Source organism: Mya arenaria, chromosome 14 (genome assembly GCF_026914265.1).
Source record: "Mya arenaria isolate MELC-2E11 chromosome 14, ASM2691426v1".
NCBI lineage: Eukaryota > Metazoa > Mollusca > Bivalvia > Myida > Myidae > Mya > Mya arenaria.
This window is the reverse complement of record NC_069135.1, coordinates 24,065,497-24,074,965: the sequence shown is the minus strand read 5'-3', so window position 1 is coordinate 24,074,965 and position 9,469 is coordinate 24,065,497. Positions and strand designations below refer to the sequence as shown.

Genomic DNA, 9,469 nt, shown 5'->3' with positions numbered 1-9,469 from the left:
AAAGGTTCAATCAAAATCGTCCCCGCTCTAGACGTTATGCCAGGACGTACACAACGTGCTGTCTTCAAAAGCGCAGTTAACTAAAGACTGAAAGTTTGCTAACTTCATTGTATCTTCCACTTCTGTTTCCGCATTGGTAACCTCAAAACATGCACAAGGGGACACCAATCGAAGGGTACTACGTTATAAACACGTCAAGTAGGACTAATTAAAATCACTGGATAATATATTATCTCTTGTTTTCTATCCCACGCATAATAGTGACATAATAATGAGTTGTCACTTTTGTCTCCGAATCTAGTAAATAAGTTTACTTAGTGACCTTTAGTTGTTGCAATCATTTTCATAAGGAAATATAAACTTTAATTTGGGGACAGAACTGGGGACGTGGGAGGTTGCTAAATACATATTTCAACAGACTGATTGTAAGAAAATTGCTGTATTTATTGCATCAAACGCAAGAGTATGACTTCAACCTTACTCGTTTACATAATAATATAATATTTCTCCCTCACTGGTATAAATCGTATTATTTGATCTAGGTTCCTTTCACCAGATCCCCTCTCTGTGCCCATCCGCTATCAAGAGTGCTTCCACCGTTATGGGCATTGCTATGCCTGCGCGTAGTGTCTCTGTCGACATATGTTCTGAATTCCATTTGAAAATCATAAACGTTTTTAAGCTTCTTCAACGTGAAATCGATTGAACGCCGACGACTCCAACACAATTAAACTATCAACAAAACTCCACGTATGAGTAAAAAGATGCACACTTCAATAAGTATGACGTGTACTAGCATTCTTTTTCAAAATCTTTTTTTTAGTCTTTTATATTTCTGAAAACGCATCTACATGTACGTGTATTATAGAAGCCTCCAACCGAACCCTACCATGCCCCAGCAGAATGGATCTACCATAACCCCTTTATCCCCCCCTGTTGACAGTGATCACAAATAGCAGATGTGGAGAGAGAGGTAAAACTTGAGTTAATATTTCAACGGCGTGTAGGACAATAGGATTGAAATATATTTTCATTTGAAAAAGTGTAGAAAAAATATTTTATAGATTTACATTTTTATGATTTGTATGTTCATTAATCAGTAATCAAACCATCTTTGGTATATATCTGGTCAAAAGAAAATCAGCATCCAAATCAATACGATCATCAGCACACGATACATCAATGTCAATGATTGTGGTGTGTGTATGTGATGTACGTTTGTTTTGGTGTTGGTGTTTTTGTACTTGATGTTAATATGTTTGTGGCTATAGTTCATTGTCGTTTGGGTCCTTGATCTGTGCCCATAAACAGTGATTTCTTTTCTATTCTTTGACTACTGGGCTTGTGACTGTATTTATCATTGTTTTATCGAGATGATGTAGGCATAAAGATGTTTGGTTTGTACTCTAATATCGAAACAGATAAGAACTATATGGGTGGGGGGAGGGGTAGCGCAATAGACCCATTTACAAAATACCTGTCGAAGGCCTAAGAGGACTGCGAAAAAACAACATTTTCTTCACTTTCATTTCGAATGTAGAGAAAAAAAAAGGGCAATACTTACAAATAGAGTACTAAATATTTTCATTTCAAGCATATGAAAATCGTAACTTTATGATCGTTAGCACATGTTCTAAATATTTGTACGCAAACATATTCACTGCGCAGGCAAACTTGTGTATGACTACTTCTTTTATGGGGTATAAAACACACACACAACCTAAAAATGCATTTTTGGGAGTTTAATTCTAGATTTAGACGTACCAATACCAATTACACATGCAAACAAAATGTAATCAGGTTTCAGCAGCCCGGCTTTGTGCAGGAATACGAGTCAAAGGGACTACCTAAACAGTCCTCATCGTTACCAGAGGAGCAAAACCTTAGTCGAGACATTGTTCCGACACCGCACGTAACAGAGCAGTCCCCATCAAACCATGCCGACCATGCTACAAATGAAACAGTCGGTTAAGAGACGAAGAGTTGTTTGTTTATGTTTTCTTTACGATTCCATCAAATTTGAAATAAGCTTAATGCTTATAATTTATATATAATAAAAACAAAATGATTAAACATTTTTTTTTACTCAAAGCGGCACTCTCACAGATTTATCATTTTTACAACTTTTTTATTTTTTTGTCTTGGAAAGAGCAAATTTTTGTGAAAACATCTTCAAACCAATAATATAAGATTGCTGACAAAAAATCAGATCATAGATTTTCATATTTCCGTTCGAAAATAAATGTTTTATGGCCTAAACCTTACTAACGGTTTAAGAAAAATGCATAAAACATCATTTTTTGAACTTAAATACAAATATCTGCGATCTAATTTTTGTCAGCATTCTTATTTAACTTGTTTCCATGGATTTTCGCAAAATTTGGATCGTTCCAAGACAAAAAATAAAAAAGTTGTAAAAATGGTAAATCTGTGAGAGTGCAGCTTTAATGTATCGTTTACTTGAATCAAGCCGTTTGATTATCTTTTTTTTTAAAAGCTTGTATTTAAAGTGACAAGTACATGGACATGTAGGCAATGAGCATTGAAGCATCTCGATGCCGTTTCCGCTGCAGTCGTCTCCTCCATGTGCAGGTGCAGGGTTAGTACATGTGCGCATGCGCTGGACGTGGCCGTTCTCACATGTAACATCGCACTGCGACCAAGCTGACCAATTACTCCATCCGCCATGAACTATATGAAATACATTACATTGAACACAATTATTTGTGACGAACCCTCTATAATTGAACATATCCTTTTACTTTACGTATATATTACAGTTTAAGAACAAAGGCTGTCATGACTAAGATTAAATATGTCAAAGAATAAATTATCTTAACATCTTATCAATACCTGATCCATTTTCAAAGTGTACCTTCATGTTGCATCTTTTACAACTATTCGACGTACCTATACACGGAGTCATGTTGCATGTGACATTGTCCGTGTTTTTGCCGGAACAGTCATCCACGTGTCCGCTGCTGCAGTGGCGTAATCGGGTTCGAGTTCCATTGCCGCACGTTGTTGAGCATGGCAAGTTAAACCAGCTCGACCACGCTGAATAAGAACTATATTACTAAAGATGGACATTAGTTCCACATCTTGGCAATAAATTAAAGTCAAATGTTGTTATAAGAATGAATGTTATTACTTATCTATGCCATTTCATGTGCTGTTTAATGATTTGTTCTGTTTCTGGATCAAAAGTCAAAACATATTTCACCCCGTAGAGATGATTTTACTAGTAAATGTTTTGTTTTCCAAAGATAGTTAAGGTTTGGTTATTAGTAAGGCTAAAGACTACTGGAAATCCATAATGAGTAATGCTGCTAATCATAATAGTGACAATTTTCTTCCAGCAACAAATCGTTATTTCTTTTTATCGCAATAATCATTAAATGATTCTTGTGATCATATATCAAAAAGTTCAAACCTTCTGGAATCAAGAATGGTAAGAGCCTTAACGAAACAATATATTTGTGTAAAATATGTTCACCAAATATCGTTCTAATCTAATGTATATATGTAGTGCTTATTCGGACATGCTTTAAGTGTACATGTTTCTGTCTCCGTGCCTGTGCCAGTGCAGTTCTTTCCATCAAACATTGGTGCCGGGTTAGAGCATGTGCGTGCGCGCTGTCTGTAACCACTAGCGCAAGTGACGTCACACTGTGACCAAGAAGACCACTCGATCCAAACGCCATCAACTGTGCGCACATATTTATTTTATTGTTATGGTAATATTCTAACACTAACAATTATGGTAATACTATGTAGTGTAGTACCCACCATATTCTATTATTACACCGTGGATCATTTTAAGCGGGAACATACTTCTGAAAAGAACCAGGAAAGTGACCTCGCTCTCGACTCTATACTTACTTTGGCTTGAATAACAACTTATGAATTGCCTCTAAAATACCACCTGGACAAGGCTTCATTTGACAGGCGATTGTTTCCGTTTTATTGCCCGGGCAATCCACCACGTGTCCCGTGTTACAATGACGTAGTCTGGTTTGGTTCCCTGTACCGCAGGTTACCGAACATGGACCGTGGAACCAAGCAGACCATCCTGTTAACAATGAAAATAGATACATTATACAAGATAATACACATATTTTTACAAACACGGCGAACATCATTGAAATGCAGAAATTCAATTGATATTGCCGTTTTTAGAATTGTCAACTGCTGTAGTGTTTACATGCACATAGGGCAACAGTGATTTTTTAAATGTTTTCCTAGCCTATATATTTTTGGCTCTTTACACCACCTTTATGTTTTTAAAGCACCTTTTCTGTTGGTGTTGTTGTTGTCGTTTTTAAAATTAAAATGGTGTTAATAGCCGCTGTTTCCCAAACAAATATGTATTTGTATATATATATAGGTTAGGAAAACATAAACGGTACTTTGCCCCTTTGTTAACATGATAGAAGTGAAGTGGTAAATATATATAAAATGATAAAAAAATATTGATCAAATGAGACTTTTATAAATACAGACATAAGCTCATCGTATCAGAAAATACAATTTTACTCGCAAATGAAAGTACCGGATATATGAGTTACGGGTGTTGTAGATGTGAATGCCTGTTGTTGTGAAGTATGTGATACTGTCGTGTGCACCATTGTCGTATAAACCGATGGTTTTGCTGACTCTGGTAGCATGTTACAGTGACGGTCATCTAATGATATGTCGTCAATTGCTACATCACCAAGGTAGCCGTTGCCAACGGTAGCCTCAATAATTACCTTAAAATCACACAATGCTATATAAAAGCTTCAAACTGGAAAAAAAAACTGCTGAGTATCGGTATAAGGCTTGTAGCAGAGCAGACGACATTGTTGTTTTTTACTTTAATGGTATGGTTTAAGCCAGGCGGACTGTTCGAAAAAATGATTGATCTATAGGATGTATTATACAGCCGCAACGAAACTAAAACCAAGGAATTATTTACAGGCTTTAACAAGATGCTATATCTCTAGTATTGTGTAAAAACATATCAAACACGTCAAGGCTGACAAGCTCTTACTACTCGTAATTTTATTATTGGAATATTCAAATTCCGTTTTTTTAGATGAATCATAATTTTAAAACATATACGAACTGAGAAGATGACGTTCGATGTTAATGGAACATTAGCTTGCTGCCACTTATATCCTTGGTTTCCATCTAAAGACCACGCTATTTTTCCGGGACGTTGAGACCCATCGTACTCGTAAATGTTAAGTTGACCAATACTAGATCCGTACATAGAAAACCAGAACGATAAACAAAGAGGGTGCCTTGCAGCAATCAACTGGCTCTCTAACCAAGCTTTCTCATTGGTTTGACGGGGTGAACTGGATTCAATATAGATATATGTTCCTGAAAAACAAGAGCAATTGTCAACAAACTCAAAGTAAGAAAACATCAGAGTATGTCTATGCATGTGAACAAATGACATATTAATTGAACATGTAACTGGCTTGACAAATAATTAGATCAAAACTAAACACAACACTTATAAGTAATAGGTAACCGGTATATTACCATATGTTCAATTTTCCAAATGTTAGCTTTAAAGTTATGGAACATATCTTTGGCTGCCCATATGAACATTTAAAACTCACCAGAGCTGTTGCCAAATGTATGATCGTTTTGTGGCCCTGTTCCGTCGGTTGCCGTTTGTTGTTTATGAAGGGTCCAATCAAAATCGTCAGCGCCCTGGGCGTTATGCCAGGACGTACACAACGTGTTGTCTTCAAAATCGCAGTCAACTAAAGGCTGAAACCCTACAAGTGTAAAACTCAGTCATTATGCAGATGAAATACCGATATGCTCAATACCGTTTCATTAAATCTCCCACGTCCGTGTCCGCATTGATAACGTCAAAACATGCAAAATGGGATACCAATAGAAGGGTAGTACGTCATATGCATATCATGTTGCGGTGAACACTAATATGGACTTCCACTGTACAAGCTTACGTAAAAAAACTTTATTTCTTAGGTCTTCACTAAACTCCCTTATTATTTTTTGTTAAGGTTTTGGATTTGCTACCAGCCTCAAATCTGGTAGCCTGAAATAGATATTTAGTTATGCAGTTTTTATGGTTTATCTGATTTAAATTCTCAATATGTTTTTCAAATTTAGTAAACTGTGTCTTTTATTACAAATTCATATGTTTTATCTTTAAAAAAACACCTTTATTTTCCAAACATTTTAAGGTATAGCTCTGGTTACTTAAACCGTAACTGAAATCTGTTGAACGCAAATAAGTGTACATTGGTACAAATGTTGCCAAAGACAATTACACACATGTAAAGCAATGGCCCGAAACTAAGGTTATACTATTCAGAATTTATTTCAAAACCAGGTAATTTTGCTCACGATGTTGTCTAAATTAAGGAATGAATTGCGGTATTGATGTCATTATCGGGGATATGAACGCAATTGGGCTGGTCAAAGTGTGTGGACTCCACGCCTACTTTGACCAGCCCAATTATGTTCATATCCACGATAATGACATCAATCCCGCAATTTATTACTTATGTTTACATCAATAGTTCATTATTTCATTCAAGTATTGTTAAACTTACTTCATTTCATTTAAGAAAACTTTCAGTAATCTTTTCTCACCCATTCTGTAAAAAGAACGACACGACTGTAACCGGAAATATTTTATCAAATCACAATAACGCGGAAAAAGATCAATTACTTGAAATCACGTTTAAACGTAAAATTGAAACATTTATGGCCAAAACATTTAACATATCAAAAATCAACACTTTTTGATATGTTAATTTATATTTTACGGGACCTGCTGACACAATACAAATCAAAACAAGATCAACAATTTTCATGTTTATTGTTATGCGATGAGTTGCGAGCCGAACATATCCGAATATGTTGCGTTCATCTGATGATAATCGCAATTGCCAAAAGGCAGTTCAATTAAGGAATTGAAGTTGAGGTGTAAATTTTGTAGCTTATACAATCACTGCTACAATCTTATTGTAAAAAGGATAAAGATGAACTTTTTATGATTTTGTACAAATAAAAAGTTATTTAAAGGTATTTTCTTAAATATCAATAACAACAACAACAACAACAACGACAACAATTACCTTTATTTTCCATGGTAACATGGCTACAACAGACTACAAAGTTCGATGAAGCATCGGTAAACAAGATAGTAATGAATATTTCGTAACGATACATTTGCTTAGATATTTCTATGCTATCAAAGTGAAATTATTACGCAATATAATAATGTTAGCTTTTGCAACTGAAATAGAGCTTTATGAACGTACGAGTATTTATTTTAACAAATCATTTTCCTTTTAAACAACCACCCACCATATTTCCCAGATTTAGCACCGTTTGTTTTGATTCGCTGACAGATCTCCGTACGGCGACATCACACATTATCAAACAATATGACTGAGTGGTATAGGGATGTATTCCGACACCAATGGATTCATCGCCACCTACGGTGCTTTCACTGTGACGGCAATTATTTTGAAAAATACTAGGTTGACGTCGTTTACGTTGTTAACGTCATTCTAATGCATCCGGCGTGCGCCGGGTCTGCGTTAGTGACCCTGTTCAGACCCCTGTAACTTCTGCACTATGCATACTAATTTCATGATATTGTCAGTGTTTGTAGTAGGTACTATCCGCATCTTGTTAATGTATATTTTGATGTAGAAATATTAAACCATATTTGTTATATGATAACAATCCTGTTTATTTTGGATCATCCCTCTTATTGGCGGGTTCAGTGACATTGGTAAAAAATATAGTTAAACAATTCATTTGACACTTTGAAGTAAAATGTATATTTCTTTATTTTCATTTTGTTTTGGGGAAAATCAAACGTAAAATAGTATTTTTTGCAAATAAAACAAAATAATATAAATAACAGTATGAATATTGTTAAACCCATACACAATACGTGCCAGCGTTAATTCACGACTTAAAATAGGCAATCTTATTTATATTTAGGACAACTGCCCCTCTAAAACACATCCAGGTTATATAATTATACTGAATTATGCGAGTAATTAAGGACAAGCTTTGTAGTATGATAAACGCGAGATCTATAAAAATGTTTAAAAATGATTTTCAATAAAATTCATCGTAATCTATTGACATACTGCTTTATTTATATCATGCTTATTATCTTAGGTTCAAGTGAACGTCTACTAATTTATATGGGACATTTTCAAATGTCCTGATTTTTGTTTATACTCTTGAAGCATATTTTGTGGAAATGTAATCTATGACGTAAAGGTATCGTTTGATTGTTCCTTTAGTTATAACTAACATAAAATGCTCTATCGACAGGATTCGAGTTTGCGATGTGCAGTCCTTCAATTCACTACAATGATTAGAAAACACCAACGAACTCCAACAATAACAAAATCCAAATTTGGCGTTATAATTAATTATATCACCCTAGACTGTGTATTTATTCCTAAATTTTATTTATATTTAAGATATTTTGGCAATCATGCAATACATTAAAAAGCTACTCGTTTTAGTATGGTGTCAATTTTGGTAAAAAAAATCGTGTCAAAGTTGCAGTCAGCATGCAGTTTTCAATGAGATTCCTTTTATGTGTAATGTTAACAATAGTACATTCACATGAAATAAAAATCAGTTTTCCGACATAATATCAAAACATAAATATATTAACATGGCCATGAACTATGATCGTTAAAATCTAAACGGTATAGAAATACAAACGAGCTAATCTTTACGCTTATTGTCATTAGTAGTTAAACAAGGTAATTCAATTTGACTTTAAAAATACTATTTCACATCTATTAAGTTTCATTTTATGCGTGTGGGCAACGCTTGAAGTGACACTCACTGCAACAATAATGTCAAAGTATATATTCATATTTATAAAAAAGCTTAACATTGACCATCGTTTGGAGGTCAGATTGAAAACATTCGATTATTGCTATGAACATTCATTTGCAAATCCCTAAATCAATTACTAGTATATCATCATTAAAGAATGAACTTAAAAATTACTAACCTGAACACTCCCTTTCAAAACACGTCATGTTGACAAAGTATGTGTGAGAAAAATCCCAAATGGTTCTCTAATAGTCAAATGTAGTTTCGCATACAACGATATATCAGCCTAGTTAATTTAGTTCTTTTTCTTCCAATAAGTACGCGGGCAAAAAAAATTGTAAGTATTTAAAATGTCTGAAAAAAGACTCACAACAGTATCTGATTTTCATAATTGTTTAAGATAATTTAGGCAGTGTGCCCCCCGCCCACTTCCGATTAACTGAATGAAAATGCAAAATGAGTATTCCAAATGGTGCGCCGATAACGTCGGGTTTTATACGAATTTATGTCAGCCTTGCTGATCTGTATTCTGATTTTCTAAGCCTTAGTACTAGGAACGGTATAATAAGTATTTTAATTTGATAAGAATGAGAATTTTAGAAGTATCTGTCGTTTA

General features: G+C 34.6%; 1 pseudogene; it reads right to left on the bottom strand.

The window, feature by feature from the left end:
• Positions 1-1,723: 1,723 nt before the first annotated feature.
• Positions 1,724-9,469, bottom strand: part of LOC128215933 (SCO-spondin-like) — a 55,635-nt pseudogene continuing 47,889 nt past the window's right edge.